This window comes from Gorilla gorilla, chromosome 7, assembly GCF_029281585.2.
Source record: "Gorilla gorilla gorilla isolate KB3781 chromosome 7, NHGRI_mGorGor1-v2.1_pri, whole genome shotgun sequence".
Lineage (NCBI taxonomy): Eukaryota > Metazoa > Chordata > Mammalia > Primates > Hominidae > Gorilla > Gorilla gorilla.
Genome location: NC_073231.2, coordinates 105,155,790 through 105,179,665, shown reverse-complemented (window position 1 = coordinate 105,179,665; position 23,876 = coordinate 105,155,790). Strand labels below are relative to the sequence as shown.

General features: G+C 36.3%; 1 protein-coding gene and 1 pseudogene across 32 annotated transcripts in view; one reads left to right on the top strand and one right to left on the bottom strand.

Annotated features, from left to right (window-relative positions):
* The window catches only part of VPS13B (vacuolar protein sorting 13 homolog B), an 869,944-nt gene that overhangs the window by 526,213 nt on the left and 319,855 nt on the right, over window positions 1-23,876 (bottom strand). The gene's annotated exons all lie outside the window — the stretch shown is intronic.
* On the top strand, window positions 12,749-19,949 carry LOC109027913 (male-specific lethal 3 homolog; annotated as a pseudogene).

Below are 23,876 nucleotides of genomic sequence, written 5' to 3'. Positions count from 1 at the left end.
TTAGGTAACAGACTAGCTACACCACCTTTCGCCCTTGCCAGTAGATCATACTCAAGCCGGTATATGTCCATGAAAAAAGTATAATCATAAAATAACAACGTTACATAAATTAAGAAGTCTGTATTTTGTTGTATCTTCAAGTTTATAACAAAATGTTTTCAAAAGAAATGGCCGGGTGGGGTGGCTCATGCCTGTAATCCCAGCACTTTAGGAGGCCGAGTCGGGCGGGTCATGAGGTCAGGAGATTGAGACCATACTGGCTAACATGGTGAAACCCTGTCTCTACTAAAAATACAAAAAAATTAGCCGGGCAGGTGGTGGGCACCTGTAGTCCCAGCTACTCAGGAGGCTGAGGCAGGAGAATGGAATGAACCCGGGAGGCGGAGCTTGCAGTGAGCTGAGATCGTGCCACTGCATTCCATCCTGGGTGACAGAGTGAGACTCCATAACAAAAAGAAAGAAAGAAAGAAAGAAAAAATAAGGAAAAAAGAAAAAAATAGGTTGGGCACAGTGACTCATGCCTGTAATCTCAGCATTTGGGAGGCCGAGGCGGGCAGATCACTTGAGGTTGGGAGTTTGAGACCAGCCTGGCCAATGTGGTGAAACCCCATCTCTACTAAAAATACAAAAGTTAGCCGGGAATGGTGCCACGTGCCTGTAGTCCCAGTTACTCGGAAGGCTGAGACAGAAGAGCTATTTGAACCCAGGAGGCAGAGGCTGCAGTGAGCCAAGATCTTATCACTGCACTCCAGCCTGGGCAACAGAGCGAGATCCTGTTTTCTTTGCAATGAAGTATAGTAATACACATGGTTTTGCTTGTACGCTGATTCTAATGTAGAGGCCATACTTTTCATTTAGAATGGGCACACTACTCAATGTGTAATTACTGTGTGTTTAATCCACGTATTGAATTAAGCTAATTCTATTTAACTCTACATTTAAACTGTTGTTTAATTTTATTACAAATATACAAGGTGGACTAATATAGTAAACTTTGGAAATTTAAATTTATTTTAAAGATACTTGTACCTTTTTTAATTATATGAAAGATGTCATATATCTAGTATATACTTCACTTTGTTGTCTAAAATACAAAATGTCTTTCATTGTGGTAACTGCATTACTTACGATTCTTAGCCTTTATATTCATCTCTCTTCATGAACATTGAAATATTTATTAGAAATTACATAAACCCCACAATCCAGAATATAATGACACATTTTGCTTTCAAGCCAAATTAGAAAAATCTAAAAATAGGCTAATGGACAATAACATTAAGGAACCAACTGTTCAAAGTACAAAACTCTAAAATAGAATCTTGGAAGAAAATACTCTGTTATAAAAAATGTTGTTTCTAAAATCAATGTTATTTTATGACTATAAAATTCTGTTAAAAAACATTAAAATTGTGTTTTAAGGTTACTGGCAAGGACTACATTTTTGCATTTTATGACAGCAAACAAGAAAAAATTCATCAAATACACCACACTTAAATACTAATTTCTAAAATAATTTTAAGAAAAAAGGACTTATTTATAATAATGTAATTTAGAGAAAAAGTTGTATCTACTAGAGTAGTCTTAAAACATTATTTCTGTACTTGCAAAGCTATATTGTTAATATATACCTAAGAATCTGAAACACTTAAATCAATTATTATAATAGGCAAGATCTTACACGTAAAACCTTACGGAAATATTAAGGATTCAATAGTAATCAGTACCCAATCATCAAAATTTGCATGTACTTTCAAAAGATAATCGTTAAAATGAGGTCTTCCCTACTTATCTTTCCCTGGTTATCAAGATCTATATAATAATGGCAGGGCACTAAAGGTAAAAGGCAGGGTACAGCAGACACCACAAGGTGGTGCTAATAGCCTCTCATAATTGTCTGCTATTCTTCAGATGTGTCCTAAAGTGAGACTCTCCACCCCTCAGAGTGAATACCAACTGAAACAATTTCTAGACCAAAAGTAAAAGCAAAACATTAACAATTTTTGAAGGTTTTTGACTACTGGGTATAGAAAATATTTTGAATTTATAATCTTTTCGAATAAATATTTGGTTTGTATTGACATTCTTCTCATATGGTTACGGTATTTTACATGTAAAGAAAATAACTCTATAAGCAACTATCTTTACACTATTGTCAGATGAAATCACTAATTTACACTCAATGGATATATTATTATTAAGCACAAATCAAGACTCCTTTACCAATGAATAGTGGGACACTGGTACAAATTATAATTAAATAGTCCAGTATTATGAAACCCACACTGATACTGCCCAAAATCTGTTCCTCAGATTAACATTTTTATTCAGTTCTCATCTTCTGAATGTAATGGACTCTTAGAAAACCATGGAGTTTCCTCACAATTCATCTTCTGAAGGCACCAAACCAACTGCTGCAGTCAAAACTTCCTCAAGATGCTTTTAATCAGTCAGACAGACATGAGGGATGGATGCAGAGGAGCAGCGGTCTGGCTTCAGAAAAACAGCAGCAATACAAATGCAAAAAGAGAATTGTCACTGGGCACATATATTAAGTGTGTGTGGTGTGTGTGTGTGTGATATTTAATCCTCAAAATAAACCATCCCCATTTTACCAATGAAGAAACTGGGTTTTAGAAAAGCAAAGAAAGTTGCCCATGGTCACATAAGCAGTACAGTCTATCTGACTTCTGCGCCTCTTTCCGTTATGCCATAAAATAATTTAACTAATGTTGATGAAGATTGTTAGTACTTAATTGACAACAAAGTGTTAAGCATTTTACATTTACTGTCTCATTTAATCCACACAGCAACCCTAAAAGATCTTATTACAGATGAGAAAACAGAGACACAGAGAGGCTGAATGACTTTACTAAGACCCTACAGCTATTAAGTACTAAAATGGGGGATCAAATCTAAGTAATGTGGCCACAAGAAGTATACCACTGAACACATCACAATATTGTCACTCACAAAATACACAATTATTTCCTTTTGGAATAAAATAAATGGCGGTTTAATGGGGAGTAAAAACAAACCAAAAAAACTTTATTAGGCACACAAAATGAATAAAAATGCTGGGACAGATGCTATGAAAAGAGACCTAAAAGAGCTTGAGATCTATTAGAAACATAACAGTTTGTTAATCTGAAACATATAGTGACAGAAACCACAAAATAAAATAGAAAAAGTAAAATGACTAGTTACCAATGGTTAATGAAAAAAAATAAGATATTAAAAAAGGTAAAATATGATTAATTACAAATAATACCTGACATGGTATAAAAAACATAAGCAACCACTTCAGATACAGCAGGTTGGGAAAGTCAGTGAAAAAGGAGACGAACTGAATCTTTCTGGAGATAGAGGTCTGAGTAGGTGAGGTAGAGGAAGAAAGGGCATTCTGATCAGTTTAATAATATTTGCATGAAAATACAGATGCAGAAAAGGAAAATTGTGCTTAGGAGTTGATCAATTAGATCGAATGTAGTGTTTTCACATAGAAGAAATTAAAGTAGAAAAGTTGAATTAGCTTTATTCTTTCAGGGTTTTCAAAGCCTAGAGGTGAATAAATATATCCATGTTTCTAGTAAATTAATTACATTTTCTATAATAAATATTTCAGAAAGCAAAAAAATAGATTTCAAAATACATAAAGGATAAATAAAAAGGAAATTGGATGATTATGACATAGGAAAGGAAGTAAAACAGAAATGAAAGAGCTAATACAGAAAAGGTTGAAGAAAGTATTAAGTCTATAAGTTTGCAATTCATAAAATATTCAATAATACTAGAGATTCTCCAAAGTAATTAATTTTAACTTCCATCGTTGGATAGTACATGTAGTAAAATTATAATATAAAAGTAAAGCTCACCTTTTAAAATTACTTTATCAAAAAAAAATGGTAAAGATACTTGTTTGTTTGTTTGTTTGTTTGAGACAGGGTGTCACTCTGTCCCTGAGGCTGCAGTGCAGTGGCCTGAATACAGTTCACTGCAGCCTTGATCTCCTGGGCTCAAGAGATCCTCTCAGCACAGCCTCCCAGTAGGTGGGACCACAGGCATGTGTCACCATGCCCAGCTAATTTTTTAAAATTTTGTAGAGACAGGGTCTCACCATGTTGTCCAGGCTGGTCTTGAATTCCTGGTCTCCAGCAATCCCCCTGCCTGGGCCTCCCAAAGTGCTGACGTTACAGGTGTGAGCCCCTGCGCCTCGCCCAAGATGCTTGTTTTTAAGTATTTTACTTCTTTTTTAGGGTGGTAAGAGAGAATGTAAAATAATTTATTTAGTGCTTTATGAAAAACTCCTAAATACACCATTTCATTTAAATCTCAGAACTCTTTGAGATATTATTTTATAGAAAAAGAAACATAGTCTCAAAGATATAGTGACAGTCTAAATTACAAGTAAAAGTGCTGAGATTTAAATCAGTTTTCCAGTCTTCGACCTGAAAATTCTTTTTCAGTGTTAATATTAGGCCTCTATTTTCACCCCAATAAAAATTATAATATAAGCAATTAGTTCCTGAAAATTGTGGATAATATTACCTGCACCAGATACAATGATATGACGTGGGTAGCACCCCTAACCTAGGGCAGTGGTTCATTCACTCATCCATCCAACAAATATTTCTTAGGCACCAACTCTATGCCAAGCACTAACAATATAGTAGTTAATAGAGAAATAAAACAAAGAAGCAAACACACAAGAAAACATCAGATTGTGACAAGTATAATTATAATAATTATAAGTAATAGAAAAGAGAACGACTGGATGACATATTGAGTGGCCACAAATGCCTATGAAACTGATATGTGAGCTGACATACGACCAGTCAAGTACAAAACAGTAAGACAACCAAGCAAAACAAAAGGCACAGCTAGAACAACAGCCCTAAATAGGAACATACTTGGTATGAAGGACAGGGCAGAGTCATAGATTCATTTAGAGAGGTAGGTAGGGTTTTTTGTTGGTTTGTTTGTTTCTTTTTGAGATGGAGTCTCACTCTGTCTCCAGGCTGGAGTGCAGTGGCGCTATCTAGGATCACTGCAACCTCCGCCTCCCAGGTTCAAGTGATTCTCCTGCCTCAGCCTCCTGAGTAGCTGGGATTACAGGCATGTGCCACCAGGCCCAGCTAATTTGTGTATTTTCAGTAGAGACGGGGTTTCACTATGTTGGCCAGGATGGTCTCGATCTCTTGACTTCATGATCTACCCGCCTCGGCCTCCCAAAGTGCTGGGATTATAGGTGTGAGCCACCACGCCCAGCCGGTAGGGGATTTTTAAGTTAAGAAAAACAGTTGGAATTTTTAATTCACAATATGAAAAGAGGGGGCTTTAATAGGGGAATGGCATAAGCTGATTTACATTAAAGGGGAAAAATCACTCTAAGTGAGATAGAATGTTAACAGAGTAAGCTTAGATTATTAGAACTTAAGTGGTACAGCAGTTCTTAACCTTTTCCTTGCCCTAAATGCCTGAGGGAAATTATATTCTCCAACAAATAATGGCAATGGAGTTAAAACTCCTTGCCCCCTTTCAGAAGGTCTGTTCTAACAGAATTATAGATAGTACTCTTCCAAAGCTTACTCTCCAACTCCCTTTCTCCCATGACTAGGTTTTTTGTTTGTCTGTTTTTTATATCATTTATTTTTCTCTCCCTAGGCTAAAAATCCACTCTGAGTGTTGCTCGAATCAGAGCTGGATTTTTTGTTTCAAAAGACTGCTGGGGCCTTGCATGTGGCTCCTATAATCCTAGGACTTTGGGAGGCTAAGGTGAGAGGATCGCTTGAGCCAAGGAGTTCAAGACCAGCCTAGGCAATACAGCGAGACAAAGAAATTTTTTAAATAAAAAATAAAACACTATTGAGCCTTGGCCTCACTAAATATTCTAAATATTCTTGGTATTTTAATAACTTTGAATTCTGAATAGAGGCAGCTAAAAAAGACATCTCCATAAATAACCAGAATGAATTTCTAAAATAATATAGTTTGTCCTATATATAAGAAAATTCTAAACGGAACCATAATAGGATATTTCCATTTAAAAATCCAATTTTGACATGCTTTCTAAATGTAAAAAAATTTTATGCAGTTTTAGAACAAATAAAGTTATATAAATTCCAGGCACATGAACATACTAAAGACATCTATAGAAAATTAAAACCACTCTCAGGAATCTGATGAAACAGCAAATTTTAGTTTAAGTTTCCCATTTCTTTGTATCCTGGGATATTTGTTCTTTATTGTTTAGAAAGTACAGACTTTGAAATACCAAAAAAAAAAAAAAAAACAAACAAACAAACAAAAAAAGGCAGGGGGAGGGGGCTACAGTAGAATGCTCACAACGATTTTCCCTAAAAGTTGTAAATTTTCAACTATTAAGAGTGAAAAATCACTTCCCAACTTGAACCAAATATTTCCAAATACTATCCAAGTCTCAGAAAGCAAATGTTTCTATTTTTATTACCCTAAACAAGAATTATTTGTAGTTATAACATGTTACAAAATCAGGAAATAAGACTTGAATCCCCTTTTCTTATAACAACAAGGGTAATGCAACAAGTTATTTTGTTAATCATGGATCTGATAATTTTAGAAATCAATTCAACCACATTTAATTATAAATGACACATTTATATATCATAAAGCTTTATAGAATGCAAAACACAATTACATAAAATCATAGACAATATTATATAATAATACAGTGTAGTCTTTGAAGTTTTTATTTTTCATAATAGTTTTTACTGCTACAAGTCAGTAAACAGCCTTCATCAAGGATATGAAATCTAAGACTTCTTTGGAAATATGTTCAGTCACTTTGGGGGGAAAACAGAATTTTGGCAAAACTTAAGGTCAAATAAATGGAATGACAATAAGCAGATCCAGGAATGCATCTAGTGCTATTTTTTCTTAATAAGTGATAAAATAAGCAAACAAGTGCTGGGTATTCTGTCTTTTTTTTTTTTTTTTTGAAAGAAGTCTGTCTGCTCTAGTAAGAATGTATCTCCTCAAATAAGCACTTCAATTTACATGTAAGGTGTGCCTTCAAAATTGATGAACCAATTTTCATTTGTCCTGAAATTAATAATCCCTTAATCCTTTACAACACACTGCTCCACAATGTCAAAGAATTAGAATACTGAGGTTTCTTCTAACTCTACATAGTTAAATGTTTCACCACATAAGTTTCAGTCATGCAATTTTCCTCAGAATACAGTCACTACATCTGCTTTTCTTTTATCAGTTTTTTCCAAGGACTGATACATGGTTGACTATCAAGAACATAAGTGTGGTCGGGCGTGGTGGCTCACACTGGTAATCCCAGCACTTTGGGAGGCCAAGGTGGGTGGATCACTTGAGATCAGGAGTTCAAAAACAGCCTGGCCCACATGGTAGAACCTTGTTTCTATTAAAAATACGAAAAAATTAGCCAGGCATGGTGGAACATGCCTCTAATCCCAGCTACTTGGGAGGATGAAGCACAAGAATTACTTGAATCTAGGAGGCAGAGGTTGCAGTGAGCCAAGATTGTGACACTGCACTCCAGCCTGGGTCTGGAGCGAGATTCTGTCTCCAAAAAATAATAATAATAATAAGTTTTTTGTTTGTTTTTAAGTAAATTCATTAGAACTTAAAGTCTGGAAGAAAAAGCATTTAATCAAACTATGCTATTATTGCATACAATTTTTACAATTTGCCCTTTGGAAAAGACATTCCAAAAAAAACTGTTTGTTTGTTTTTTTTTTTGAGATGGAGTTCTGCTCTTGTTGCCCAGGCTGGAGTGCAATGGCACGATCCTGGCTCACCGCAACCTCCGCCTCCCGGGTTCAAGCGATTCTATGGCCTCAGCCTCTTGATTATCTAGGATTACAGGTGCCCGCTACCATGCCCGGCTAATTTTTGTATTTTTAATAGAGACAGGGTTTCACCATGTTGGCCAGGCTGGTCTCGAACTCCTGACCTCAAGCGATCTGCCCACCTCAGTGCTGGGATTACGGGCGTGAGCCACCGCGCCCAGCCAGGTATTTTCTTTTACTTGTTAGTCAAAGCTCAAGTTTTCCTGATCATATACATTTTTCTTTCATCTTTAAAAACTCAACTTTATTCTTATTACCCCTCATTTCTTATAATAATCTCTATGGGACTATTTATGACATAAGAGATCACCATGCTGTGTAAGATGGCTGCAGAAAAAAACAGACTAGGAACAAAGTGATGGAACTCTTCAGAAAAGAAACTGGATGAGGTCATTTCATTTGTGTAATGCCTGCCTGCTACCAGTAATAGGAGTTAATAGGACTCTATACATTAGAAATTATTGGAAACAAAATCACTCAAGGGGAGGACTGCCTATTACTGGTATAACTTTGAAATTAGAAGTTTTAAATTATGAAAGTGGACCCATTTCGGTAGCTTCTACTCTATTTCCTCTATAAATGTTGGAATGCTATGATTCCACAGGAGGAGGGCAAAAAAAATGATCCATTTAATATAACACAAGCCCAAGCAGTTACAGCTTTATTCTAAAGGAGGTTAACATCAGCCAAGCACCTTTATGAAGATGAACTGAGAATTCTCTCTTCCAGACTCCCGAGAGTACTTTCATCCCTCATAATACTACCACACTGATTTATTAATAAGATACACATCTCTTTTCCCTTCTGGATATTAAGATATTTGATAATTTATTCATCCATTTATCTACCATCCACAGACAACAGCAAAATGTCTCCATTATAACAGAACTCATAACAAAGGTGTACTGAACAACTATCATACGTCAGCTTTCCTTAAAACTCACATTTTATGGAAATAGTTAAACAAGTACACATGATATCATGTAGTATAAGTAAGATGTATATTTGTTATTTATACTACATCTGATACTAGTAATTTATTATATAATAAAATAATAGAATAAGTATAAATGAAACGCTATGCAAAAATTCCTAAGTCTTCCAGGTGGTGACCACATTTTGTGAGAGGTAATGTTTGATCTGTGTCAAGAAAGCTCAGCCAGTATTTTCCAGACTAAAAAGGGATTCCAGAAAGAAAGGTGAACACATTCGAAGATACCAAGAAATGAAAATAAACACACACACACACACACACACACACACACACACACACTCTCTCTCTCTCTCTCTCTCTCTCTCTTGAGGAAGGAGAAAAGAAATGAACATAGTATAAACTGGTCAAGAAGGTGACAGTTGGAGTTAACTTTAAGTTTAAACTTTCCTTTTCAGAACCATAAAAGGTTTTGAAGCATAGGAATTATCTAATCCGAATCTGTGTAGGAAAAGATAGATACATGAAAGGGATTGATTAACTAGAGACAGAGAAACCTGACATAAGGCAACAAACGCTGTAAAATAAACATAATTAAGAGAAAAGATACATTTAGGTACTGATTTGTTGGCAAATGGCCTTATTTCAGAATAGCATTTTCAATTCAAAAATCTATTTCTCCAATAAAATAAATTATAAAAGGTAGGGGAAGTCTCCCTGGGAAAAGTTAAGAAGAAAATCTGCACCTCTTATTTTTTGTTTACCATTACTGTGTTTCTTTTATTCTAAAAATACTGAAATAATTTTATAATTTAAAATGATATCTATTTGAATAGGAACAGTACTAAATAACTAAAATTAATTTCAAGGTAACTCAAAATATTACATATTACAATCTCCTGATTCATACTACATATTATAATTCATTTTACATGTTACATATACATATAATTCATATCCTATATAATTCATATTGCATATTATATATACATATTATAATTACATATTGCATATATATTCATATTACAATCTCCTGATTCATTTACCTCCTGCCATCACACAGTTTCACTTTACAAATCCTATCCAAGTGATTTATTTTAGTTGCTAACCTATTTATCTATGTAATTATTTTTAATTTTTTATTGGCTATATTATTTTTCATTGCATCCTTGTGCAAATCAGAAACCCATGTTAACTTTAATACTTCTCACTTGGTGACTGCCACATATCAACAGCATCACTAAATCCTGAAAATTTTACCTCCTAAATTATCATCAAACCTCCCCACTAAGATCAAACTCCTATTTCTCTCTCATAAGAACTGCTACGATATTCTCTTTACTGGTCAAGCAACACTCACTCTCATGCATACATTTACTCATCATACCAGTTCTCCACACTGCAACCAAAATGATCTTCGCAAAACACATTCTGATCCTGTTAACACCAGTATTGCACCTTTCAATGGCTTACCATTGCTTTAAAGACGAAAACCTGAAACCTTACATGGAACACAAGTCTCCACAGGTTGTGGCCACTATGTTTCTCTACAGCATTATCTTGCACTACTTTCTCTGGAGCTCTCTCCCCTCCTTTACTTCCTCCTACTCACCAAATTATTTCTCCCCCTTCTTTCTGTTTGAAAAGCCATCATCTTGACCGAGTTAATGCCTACACGAATTCCTTCATATCTAATCTCAAACTTCACTTATTGAAGAAAGGTTTCTGTGATCTTCCAAACCAACAGAACCTCTGACTGTATAATCTCATAACACTGATGTATCTCTCTTCTGTGATGTTTACTGCAATCACAATTTTATATGTGTGATTTCTTGTCCTTCCCACTCATATGCTCTATGATGGTTAAGTATCAGATATTTCTATATATTTTTGCCATCCACTGTATCTTTGCCACTCCACCGAAAACAAGTGACTTAAGTATAAAAAATATGTATATACTGAAATAAATTAACACAATGTAGAGAATACAAAGTATTTAAAATCTTCCTTCCTCCCCTCTAACCACCAGAAACAGCCACCATTAATATTCTGCTGCATATTCTCGAAGACTTTTTTCAATGATTATAGAAAAGTATGTATTTATAATTATATATTTTTAAACACTGAATCATAATTAGGGTTGCCAGATTTAGCAAATAAAAATACAAGATGATCAGCTACATTCAAATTTCAGATTAACAATAAAAGCATGTCCCAAACATTATTTGTTGTTTATCTAAAACTCAAATTTAACCAGGCATCATATATTTTTACCTGGCAAGTCTAATCATAAAATACATACTGTCCTAAATGTGATTTTCTCCATTATGGATTCTAGATTTAGTTTTTGGTACATTTGTGGGAGATCTTAAGTTGTACCTCCAATAAGAAACTATTAGTCTGAGTAGTAAAAGAAAAAGCATGCTATTTTCAAATATAAAAAATATCTCATATCCTTTAAAAATATATTTCTATTCTTTTAGTGAGGCAGGAAGTAATCCATTTCAAGTACAAAAAAACTGACATACTTGAAGTGTTATAAATTTTCTCAGAATAATATTCAAAGTGGGCAATTGGCAGCATGTTTTCATGCTACAAAAAAACTCCTCCAATTCAATTTCATGTGCGTTTAAAAAAATAAATTATTTTAACTATATATTAACATTGTATCATTAAAATTATGGGAGGAAACAAGTGATTTATACTTAAGAACAAAACACTATAAATTACTGAAAAATAAAGGCGTTTGTTAGGTGGTTCCTCCTTATAAGTAATTATTGTACTTTATTATTCCATGAAGATAAAATGATATGACCAATCTTATATCATTTAAAGCAAACTTTAAAATGTTAATGTCAACACTAATCCTCTGATCAAAATCACCATATTTGACTTTTAGAATAGATAGTTGTTTTAAATGGTTCCACAGGGAAACTAACATCATCTAATTTATGTCCATGATGTTTAGCACTGCAGAGGTAAAACAAATAACTTTTGCATGTCATCTGAAAAGTTTATTTTCATGACTGCTTTATTTAACAATCTTGATTTCATCTATAATCACAAATGCAATGTGCTAAATATGGGCTAGAAAGCGAGTTTATTTTGTTAGCAACTTAAAAACATAGGCCATAAAATTGATTTTTGTACGAAATAGAGAACTCTTACGGCAGGCATACTCTATTAGTAACCCTGTTGCAGAAAGCCCTCCAGTGTGCAGAAATATCATGTGGCATCAGTCCTGTGCCAAAAGGCCAAGGTGACCGTGAGCTAACTGGAGTCAACAAGTATATCCACTATGACCTCCTAGAAAAGAAAATTAACAGTATTAACAAATGATTGAACCAGGCTCAGATCCTCTTGGAGATCATGTATGGATACCTAGATGACCCCAGGCAACTGAACAGAGTAAGATGTACCTGCATAGGCATTCAGGATACTATGGACCGTATGGCCACAGTGCAGTTCATAAGCAGAGAGGTGGCCAAATGGCCATATCATCCACCATCCACTGTGATCACCAGACAAGGCTCAGCTCAGGGAAAAGAAAGGTCTGTGCCAGGCCAAGGACATAAATCAGAAAGTATAATTTCCTAGCAACTGCAGATGTGAACTACAGTGTGGGCTTTTAGAAGATGGACCTAGAATCAATCACCAGATCATTCTTGAAAGCTACATATACCCTAGGATTCTTCTTATTCCACTACTCCCACACCTCAATAGTGGTGGCTTGCAGAGCATATACACTGGAGCTGGGGAGGCTGATGCAGTGGATGGCAGGATTGAAATTATTTAGGAATTGAAGTGCCACAAGATGAATGGTGTGAAGCTGACAGGCACAATCTCAAGCTAGATCTGATCCACAGATGTGATCCTGAAGGTGGCACATGCGTACTGTGGAGTACCAGCGGCCTAGCATACAGCCCATCTCATACATTGGCCTGATGATAATCTGAACATGGGTGTAGAAATTGGGGCCCTCAGTGTTCTGTTAGAACCACAGAATAAAGCAATAACTGGGTAAGACAGGCTAAGGAGACAATGCCAATCCAAGATAAAATCAAGGATCACTTGGTACCTGGCCCTGATTGCCATTATAAATGACAGGTAAAAATTAACCTCAACAAGCTGAAGCCCCATGTAAATAAGCCCTTTACCCCGACCTAGCCCACACTGTGGAAGAAGTAGGTACTGTGGTGGAGAAGGAGGGATGGCCTTTGGACATCAAAGTGGGTCTGATCAACAGCTGTACCAACTCAAGCTATGAGGACATCAGGTGCTCAACAGCTATGGCCAAGCAAGTGCTAGCTCATGGGCTCAAGTGCAAGTCACAGTTCACCACAGCACTGGGATCTAAGCAGATCTACACTAATATTGAGCATAAGAGTTATTCACAGATCCCATAGGATATGACAGGCATTGTCCTGGCCACTGTCTGTGGCCCCTGCATTGGCCAGTGGAACAGGTAGGACATAATAAAGATGGAGAAAAATGCAATCTTCACCTCCTACACGAGGAACTTGACAGGCCACAATAAAGCAAACCTGAGGTCCAAGCCTTCATCATGTCCCTAGAGATCCTCAAGCCCTGGCCATTTCTGTCACCATCAACTTCAACCAAGAGATTTACTTCCTGACAACCATGTATGGGAAGAAGTACAAATTGGAGGCTCCAGATGCAGATGAGCTTCCCTAAGCAGAGTTGACTCCAGGAAGGACAACTACCAGCACCCCTACCACAAGGATATCAGTAGGCAGAGGGTGGATATGAGCACACCCAACAAGTGCCTACAGCTCCTGGAGCCTTTTGACAAGTGGGACGGCAAAGACCTGGATGACCTACAGATTCACATATCCTTACAAAAATGAAAAGGAAGCATACCACTCACTACATTTTGAATATTGGCATATGGTTCAAGTTATTGAGGCACCAGTACAACATCTCCAATAACCTGCTTATTGGTGCCATAAACACTGAAAACAATAAATGCCACCTCCTTAGGTAATGTTGTCACCAGGAGAATGCCCACTACTGTAAGAAACATGCCATCAGATGGATGGTTATCAGAGATGAGAGCCATGGCAAGCTGGGAGCATATAGCACTAGAACCCTGCCACCTTGGGAGACAGGGCATCATCATCAAGAGCTTTACCAGGATCCAGGAAACTAGCTTCAAGAAGCCAACCTGCTGTCCCTTACCTTTACTGACATGACAAACTATAAGATCTACCCTGCGTGTAATCTCATCATCCAAGGCTGGAAAGGCTTTGCCCTGTCAAGCCCCTCAAATGTATCATCGAGAACTCCAAGAGGATTCAGGAAACCATCCTCCTGAACCACGAACTTCTACAAGACCCTGAGTCAATGGTTCCATGTTGGCAGTGCTCTGAACAGAATGATGGAGCTATAGTACTGAGCTCTAAGCTCATCCAACCACTGCTCTGCCTGCCCACCTGCCTGCCCACTCTGCTATCTGAATCCAGCTCAGGTGCCACAAGTGTAGTTCCTTGTGTGTGTCATGAGAATTGGATCTGATCCAGCTATGGCCTTCTGCTCTAAGATGGCATGGCTAGACACTTCTCCCTGCCCTCGCCTCCCTTGACCTGAAGAATAACTCATGGTTGGAGGGGTTCTTAATTTTCAGCCCCTTGCCTTCCAGTTTTCAGTTTGATTCAGATCTTGAGCAGCTCCATGCAACTGTATTTATTTTTAATGACAAGACTACCACCTAAAGAACTTTTTCTCCTGCCTCATTATTTCACTGGTGAGTGAAGAATTTTAAATAACCTTTTGCTCATGTAGGGAAAATAAGAAGCTTAACTTCACAAAAAGTGTATATAAGAAAAGGGGCATAAAAAATAGCACAGACAATTTAAGTAAAAGTCAAAGTTCTACTCACTGTTTTATATGGCTCACAAACAATGGTTTTATAATTTTAAATAATTGAAAAAAAGAAAAAATATATAATAATGTATATATGTGAAAGTTACACAAAATACCACCAAACTCATTCCTTTATATAGCCCATGGTTGGTGTTGCACTACAATGACAGAATTCAGCAGTTGCAATAAAGGCTGTATGGCCTACAAAGCCTAAAATAGTTACTATGTGGTCCTTAGAGAAATAGTTTGCCAGCCCCTGATTTTGAAAAAGAAGGTTAAGGTGGGCAGATTTGCTCTAGAAGATACCAAGAACTATAACACTTCAGTAATTAAGACATCGGTATAAAAATAAGGAAAAAGAAAAGGAAGCAGACTAAAGAGCTCAGAAACAGAGCAATGCATACCTAGCATACTATAGTATTGCATACCTAGCATTGCATACTATAGCAATGGTGGCTTTGTAGGTTAAGGAGAAAAGATAAACTATTCAAGAAATTGTACAAGGAGAATTAGCTATCCATACAAGGAAAAAAATGGATCCCTAACTAACACCAAAGAATGAGGTGGGCAAGACTCAATTCCTAAATGAAAAGAGGAAAACTTGGAAAACTTGAAAATATTTTTTAAAATATGCAGAATATCTTTAAAATTTCAAGGTAGAAAAGGATTTCTTCAACAAGCCACACAAAACACAAACCGTAAAAGAAAAGATAAGTAAATCTGACTAATACTGAAATTTCCCATGCATCAAAACTCATTATATAAAAAATTGGAAAGCAAGCTACACATATAATTGCCAAGGATTAGAATCTGCAATATAAAAAATTGTACAAACCAATGAGGAGAAAAAAACTAACTGGAAAAAAAAAGAGGAACATCTGAGTAACCTGAAAAAAAAGTTCAAATTCACTAATAACCAGGGAAGGGCAAAATAAACCTGCAATGACTTAGCATTCAGATCAGCAAAAATCCATATAAGTCTCACAATACAAATATGGGTGAAGACGTAATATGAAGTAACAAGAAGTCTCTTGCTCTTCTAAAGGAAATATAATGTGGTACTGCTACTTTAGAGTAATTTGGCAATATCCAATAAAGTAAAAGACATACCTACCCTGTAACTCAGCAATTTCAACCTAAGTATAGACCAAGAGAAATTTGAAAACACATCAATAAGGAAACAATATACTTTGTCTAGACTAATAATGAGGAGCTTTCCCCTATGTTTTCTCCTAGTAGTTCTACAGTTTCAGGTTTTATATTTCTTTAATCCATTTTTGACTTGATTTTTGTATATGGTTTGAGATAAGGATCCAATTTCATTTTTGTGCATGTGCACAGCCAGTTTTTCCAACATTTAATGAAGAGACTATCCTTTCCTCATTATGCATTTTTGGCATCTCTGTTGAAAATCAATTGACTATAAATGAGTGGGTTTGTTTCCAGGCCTTCTAACTTGTTCCATTGATCAATGTATTTGTTTTTATACCAGTATCATCCTGTTTTGATAACAATAGCTTTATATGTTTTGAAATCAGAGAGTTGGATATCGTCATTTTGTTCTTTTTGGTCAAGACCGTTTTGGCTATTTGAGGTCTTTTGTGGGTTTGTAAGAATTGTTTTTTCTATTTCTGTGAAAAACAACACTGGACTTCTGGTAGGGATTGCACTAATCTGTAAATCGTTTTGGATAGTACACATGTTTTCATAATATTGATTCTTTCAATCCATAATTACAGGATATCTTTATATTAACCTATGTTTTCTTCCATTTCTTTCATCAGTGTTTTATAGTCTTCAGAATGGTTTTACAATTTTAAATGATTGAAAAAACATTTCATTGCCTGGGTTTAATTTATACCTACTTTTGTTGTTGTTGTTGTTCTTGCTATTGTAAATTGAATTGCTTTCTTAATTTCCTTTTCGGATAGTTTGTTATTAGTGTACAGAAATGCTACTCATTTTGTATGTTGATTTTGTATTCTGCAACTTAAAGCACAGGCAATAATAACCACAAAAATAGACAAATGCATGGCATCGAACTAAAAAGCACAGCAAAGGAAGCAATTAACAAAGTGAAGCAAACCCACAAAATGGAAAAAAATATTTGCAAAGCATATATCTGATAAGGGGTAATATATAAAAAACTCAACCCAATAACAAGAAAACAACCTAACTGAAAAATGGGCAATCAGCCGGGAGCAGTGGCTCACCTGTAATCCCAGCACTTTGGGAGGCTGAGGTGGGTGGATCATGAGGTCAAGAGATTGAGACCATCCTGGCCAACATGGTGAAACCCTGTCTCTATTAAAAATACAAAAATTAGCTGGGCATGGTGGTGCATGCCTGTAGTGCCAGCTACTCAGGAGGCTGAGGCAGGAAAATCACTTGAACCTGGGAGGCGGAGGTTGCAGTGACCCGAGATTCTGCCACTGCACTCCAGCCTGGCGACAGAGCGAGACTCCCGTCTCAAAAAAAAAAAAGAAAGAAAAATGGGCAATAAACCTGAACATTTGCCATTTGTGTCTCTCAAAAGAAGACCTACAAAAGGCAAACAGGTACATGAAAAAAATGCTCAGCATCACTAATCAATAGGGAAATGCAAACTAAAACCACAATGAGAAGTCACCTAATACCCATTAGAAAGGCTTTTATCAAAAAGATGAAAGATGACAGGTATTAGTGACGATTCAGAGAAAAGGGAAATCTTGTACATAGTTTCTAGAGATGTAAATTAATACAGCCATTATGGAAAACGGTATGGAGGTTCCTCAAAAAACTAAAAATAAGATTACCATATGGCTCAGTAATCCCACTTCTGGGTATATAACCAAAGGAACTGAAATAAATATGTCAAAGGGATATCTGCACTGCCATGTTCACTGCAGCACTATTCACAATAGACAAGATATGGTATCAGCCTAACTGGCTATCAACGGATAAACTGATTTTTTTTAATGCAGTATATATACACAATAGACTACTATTCAGCCTTAAAAAGTAAATAAAAAATTGTCATTTTGCAACAACATAGAGGAACCTGGAGGACATTATACTAAATGAAATAAGTGAGGCACAGAAAGATACACCATATGATCTCACATGTATGTGAAATCTAAAAAAGTTGAACTTGTAGAAGTAGCACAGAATGGTGGTTACCAGAGGCTAGAAAGATGTGAAGAGAGGGAATGGAAATTCTTGATCAAAGAGTACAAAGCTTCAGACAGAGAGGAGGCATAAGTGTTGAGATCTATTGTACAATAAAGTGACTGAAGTCAATTAATAATGTAGTATGTATTTCAAAATAATGAAGAGAGTAAATTTCAAATGTCTCACCATGAAAAAGGATAGGTAAACGAGATGACAGATATGTTCATTGTCTTGATTTAATCATGCCACATTGTATACAAATATCAAGACATCACGCTGTGCCCCATATATGTATACAATTATGATTTGTCAATTAAAAATAGTAATTTTTTAAATAATAAAGAGTATACAATCTAAAATTGTTTTACCAAATTCTAAAAATAAATCATCAGCAATAAAAATAATTGCAGTACATTGTATTCATAAAACTGGAATTACTATATAGCAATTAAGTGCCTGAATTAAGAATTATAGAACTCAAAATGGAAAACTCTTCCAACCCCAGTCGGGAGCCTTGTGTCTGTGCTGTCCAGGCCAGGCTGCGGTTTGGCCTTGCAGCTAGTGGAGGAGGCCTCTTAACTATGGTCTCTATTTTGCGTTAAATCTTTTTTCCTCCTGTGCAGCCCAGTGCCACGTGGGCTCTGGTGGGACGCCTGGGGGTTTGACCCAGATTGCTATGTTATTGGTGGGAAAGACAAAAAAGGCAGAAAGATCCCAGAATATCTAATACATTTTAATAGTTGGAACGGAAGCTGTGATAGATGGGCAGCCAAAGATCACGTACACTGTAATACAGGTGCAAATCAAGGATGACAGCATGAATTGGCAAGAAAAGCTGCAGCTCACCTGAGAAGCACAGGAAGAAGGAAGTGCTGCAGGCTGTCTGGCATCAAATCTGTCTAAAAAAGCCCCCCAGTTGAAGACAAAGATGAAAATGCTGAAAATTCAATAAGCAGTTCTCCAATAGTAGTGAAGACAAGGATGAAAAATAAGTGAAGGAAGTGTTACTGAAGAAGAGACTTAAGTGCAAGAACTGGAGCTGTAAACAGAAAGGGAAATGGAAGAAAGAATAGTAACTACAGAAATCCCCAAAGTTCTGAACAAGCAGCTTGAGGGTGATCGTTACTACATTAACAGAAGGAAACAGTTAATGAGACTTCCACTACAGACCAACATCATAATGATTTTGGAGTCCTACGAGAAGCATTTTGCTATCAACACAGCTTTTTCAGCCAGTGAGAGGCCTTGCCACCATCACACTATGCGGCACATCAACATGAAGGTGCATTATAATAATTCCCAGCAGAAAAGAATGCTGACCTTTGTAAGGAGATAGTGGATGGGTTAAGAATAACCTTTGATTACACTACCGCATCAGTTATAATCTATCCATGGGAATAAGCTCAGTATAAAAAGGTGACTTCAGCTAAGTGTTTTCTTTCAATTACGGAAAGCACCACAGACAATAAAATGAGCCAGGGGGAGCTCTCTCCCAGCCCACCTTTGTTGAATCCATCCACACCACGGTCCACAGAGAGTCAGACAACCACAGCTGAACCAGCCACCCACAAAAGGCACAAAGCCAAGCCGGAAGCATTGCAGGCTCTGAGGCGGTCTGCGTGCCACACCACCAACTGCAACAGGCTGGCTGAGAGCAGGCGTCACCTCGCCCAAGTGCCAGCAGCAGGCCACATCTACTAGCACGCCCCAGGCTGCTCCTGAACCTGGAGAACAAAACACCTGTGCATCATCTTCAACTATTCCTCAGCCTCCTAGCAAGGAAGAAAGTGCTGCATTTACTGGCTTTGAAGGGAAAAGAACTAATTAAATAAATGAGGTCCTCTCGTGGAAGCTTGTGCCTGATAATTACCACCCAGGTGACCAGACACCTCCACCCCCTTCACATTTATGGGGCACAACATTTGCTGTGACTTTCAGTAAAACTTCCAGAAATCCTTGGAAACATGTCCTAGTCTGAGAAGAATCTGAAGGCTTTACTGAAACACTTTGATCTTTTCTGAAGTTTTTAGCAGAATATATACCATGATGATTTCTTCCCAGAGTTGGCTTATGTTGCTGCCTATGAGGCATATTATAGCACCTAGAAACCCCCGGCAATTTATTAAAGTGTTGATGGGTCTGTAACAACAACTCCTCCGTCTAGCTTTGCACTCTGGGTTCCAACTGTTCCAACTAACAAGGTGGTGGGTCTTATTTACCCGGAGCACAAAAGCAACACCATGTGGGGACTCTGGCAGAGGTGGGCCCTGTTGTTTCACTTGCCCACATAACTATAGTTATTCTGTTAGGAATTACTTCCTGGGTGTCCGAAAGTGCTCTGACAAGATACTTGCTACTAAGGAGGCTATCTGTGATGGCAGAAAAAAAGGGCAACTGTGTTCACAGTGAAATGTTCATGAAAGTATACATAGGTTAGGCCATTTCACTAGATGTTGGAGTTAGTAAGCAGAAACCACATTGTTTTGTTATTTGTTGGCATTAAACAAAAATTTTTTTGCAAGCTATTTTTATTCTATTGAAGACACTGAGCAACTCTGTCCAACAAATTTTAGTTTATATTTGGAAACCACAAAGTAGTCTCAAAGTATTATAGAGAGAATTGGGGGAAAAAATGCAGCTATACATTTGCTTCTAACAGTGAAACATGATTTTTGGTCACCTAAAGAAAGCACTGCCTTTCTTGTTTGACATTTTACAGCATACTTTGTTGTGCAATGTTATGGTTCCCTTTCTGTAAAACATTACTTTTAGTGACCTAAATAAAGCCTGTCTTGTTTGAAAAAAACTGGAAAAAAAAAAAAACTGACGTGGTTTGGATCTGTGTCTCCACCAAATCTCATGTCAAACTGTAATCTCCAGTGTTGGAGGTGGGGCCTGGTGGGAGGTGACTGGATCATGGGATGGATTTCTCATGAATGGATTAGTGCCATCCCCCTGTGTACTGTCCTCATGATAATGAGTGAGTTCTCATGAGATCTGGTCATTTAAAAGTGTGTAGCACTCCCCCTCCATTCTCTCTTGCTCCTACTCCACCTCCACCTTCCCCCACGATTTTAAGCTTCCTGAGGCCTCCCTAGAAGTCAACCAGATGCCAGCATCATGTTCCTGTACAGCCTACTGTGAGCCAATCAAACCTCTATTCTGTATAGGTTACCCAGTCTCGGGTATTTCTTTATAGCAATGCAAGAACGACCTAATACAAAAACTCTTCCAAACTTAATATTAAATAAATGTTCAAAAGAATACAAATAGCAAACAAATCAAAACATGCAAAACAATATGAAACTTAAATATTTTTAAAATGATACATATATATGTGCATATATATATATATATACTAAAAGTATTTACAGGCACAGGAATAATAATCTCTAACTTTAGAATAGTGTCCAACTCTGATATGGTGAAACAGGAGAAAGATCATCATGAGGAAATTAAAAAATTGACTTTCTTTTTGATCTGTGATACTCATTATATTATTCCCTATTTGTATGTCTGACATACCTCATAATAAAAAAGAAATAATCACTGATCTACCACAGATAGAGTGGGAGAATACATGTCTTCCTGTATGTAATGGACCTCATTATTAATCAAAGATGCTAAAATTTTATCATGGTAACAACCTCTGTTAATTAATAAAAATTATAAGAATGTCTAAGCTTCAAAACAATAAAATTCTGCAACATATAAACGATTGAGAGGCACTGAATTTCAAAATAATGCTTCCGTGTATAAGCAACATAAGGTAACAAAATAATCTGACATTGTTTTCATTAACTATAACATTGAATCCATTTTTATATGTTAGCCAAATAAAAGCTAAAATTAAATATAATGTGCTCAGAAGAGGCTTTAACATGTGAATCACATACCGTCAAAACTGTCAATTCTTAGAAGTCACATCTTACTTTCTCAGTAAGTATAATTATATAAATTTTGAAATATAAATATATCCTTATAGAAAAATATTCTGTGGGTACCCTAACAGATTATATAAAGAAGAAAATGGAATGTAGTAAGCAAGAAATAAGTACAAAAGCCTCATGAGAAAAAGACCTAAAAAAATGATGGGATACACTACCTTCAAGGATTAAAGACTCAATATTGTCAAAATGTCCGTTTTATTCTTCAAGATTATCTACAAATTCAATGAAATCCCAATCAAAATTCTAACAGGTGTTTTTAATAGAAACTGACCAGTTGATAATAAAATATAGAAAGAAAACAAAAAACATATAGTACTTTATACAATCTTTTTAAATAGCAAAATTAGAGGACTCATATTACCTGATTCGAAGATTTAGTATATAGCCCCAGCAAACAAAACCATGGTAACTGGCATGACCATGGACAAACAGATTAAAAAAACAGAATAGAATTCCATAAATAAAATCATGCATATGTTGTCTATTGATTTTCAACAAACATGCCAGGGCACTGAATGGGGAAAGTCTTTTCAACACATGATGCTTTAATAACTGGATAAATGAGAAAAAAAAATCCAAAAACTTGATCTCTACCTCACAACTATTTATAAAAGTTGATTTTTTGAATCATAGAATTAAAAGCTAAACTATAAGGCTTTTAGAGGAAAATATAGAAGGATATCCTGGATTTCATAGAGAAGTCCAAAAAAGCACTAATCATAAAGGCACTAATCATTAAAAAATTGATAAATGTGACTTTACCAAGGTATTAAAATTTTATTCTTTGTAAAACATTGTTATGAAAAAGAAAAAACAAAGAAAAGACTAAGAAAATATATTATCCACACACATAGCTGACCTGTATTCAGAATATATAAGAAACACTTACAATTCAATTAAAGACAAACCATTAATATAAAATGGGCAAAAGACCTTCAAGTCTTTTTTTTTCCCCCCCTTAGGAATCTTTTTTTTTTATTATTATACTTTAAGTTTTAGGGTACATGTGCACAATGTGCAGGTTAGTTACATATGTATACATGTGCCATGCTGGTGTGCTGCACCCATTAACTCATCATTTAGTATTTAGGTATATCTCCTAAAGCTATCCCTCCCCCCTCCCCCCACCCCACAACAGTCCCCAGAGTGTGATGTTCCCCTTCCTATGTCCATGTGTTCTCATTGTTCAGTTCCCACCTATGAGTGAGAATATGTGGTGTTTGGTTTTTTGTTCTTGCGATAGTTCACTGAGAATGATGATTTCCAATTTCATCCATGTCCCTACAAAGGACATGAACTCATCATTTTTTATGGCTGCATAGTATTCCATGGGGTATATGTGCCACATTTTCTTAATCCAGTCTATTGTTGTTGGACATTTGGGTTGGTTCCAAGTCTTTGCTATTGTGAATAGTGCTGCAATAAACATACGTGTGCATGTGTCTTTATAGCAGCATGATTTATAATCCTTTGGGTATATACCCAGTAATGGGATGGCTGGGTCAAATGGTAATTTCTAGTTCTAGATCCCTGAGGAATTGCCACACTGACTTCCACAATGGTTGAACTAGTTTACAGTCCCACCAACAGTGTAGAAGTGTTCCTATTTCTCCACATCCTCTCCAGCACCTGCTGTTTCCTGACTTTTTAATGATCGCCATTCTAACTGGTGTGAGATGGTATCTCATTGTGGTTTTGATTTGCATTTCTCTGATGGCCAGTGATAGTGAGCATTTTTTCATGTGTTTTTTGGCTGCATAAATGTCTTCTTTGAGAAGTGTCTGTTCATGTCCTTCGCCCACTTTTTGATGGGGTTATTTGATTTTTTCTTGTAAATTTGTTTGAGTTCATTGTAGATTCTGGGTATCAGCCCTTCGTCAGATGAGTAGGTTGTGAAAATTTTTTCCCATTTTGTAGGTTGCCTGCACTCTGATGGTAGTTTCTTTTGCTGTGCAGAAGCTCTTTAGTTTAATTAGATCCCATTTGTCAATTTTGGCTTTTGTTGCCATTGCTTTTGGTGTTTTAGACATGAAGTCCTTGCCCATGCCTATGTCCTGAATGGTAATGCCTAGGTTTTCTTCTAGGGTTTTTATGGTTTTAGGT